The sequence below is a fragment of the Plasmopara halstedii genome (assembly GCF_900000015.1).
Source record: "Plasmopara halstedii genome assembly, contig: Scaffold_650, whole genome shotgun sequence".
Classification (NCBI taxonomy): domain Eukaryota; phylum Oomycota; class Peronosporomycetes; order Peronosporales; family Peronosporaceae; genus Plasmopara; species Plasmopara halstedii.
This window is the reverse complement of record NW_020187567.1, coordinates 987,675-988,083: the sequence shown is the minus strand read 5'-3', so window position 1 is coordinate 988,083 and position 409 is coordinate 987,675.

The following is a 409-nucleotide window of genomic DNA, read 5'->3' as shown; positions in this document are numbered from 1 at the left end:
GGATGGAGGAATTCTCCTTTTTGCCCCAGGGCATGCAGGACGGGCTTAACAAGCTAATTTTTTTGTTTGGCCCGTGCAACACCTTGTAGCGCAAGGCCCCGAGGCAAACGGTGCGCGTCTAGAGGCGTTTTCAAGTTGCGAAAACGCGCTGCTAGAGCACCTGCAGCAGAAGATGTCGGCATCACTTGCGTCTATGACGCCACCGTCGGTGACGGATGATTTTCCCCGCCCTAAGCCGCTCATGGTGAGCGTTATCGTCTTTGAGGGGAAGGATGGAGAGAATCTCCTGCTCTGGGTGAGAGAGGTCGAGATGGCCATCGCATCCGCCATGCTCCAGACCGAGCAACAGCGCTAGCACTAGCCATCTCAAAGCTCGGTGGTCTAGCGCGAGAATGGGCACTGACGTGCA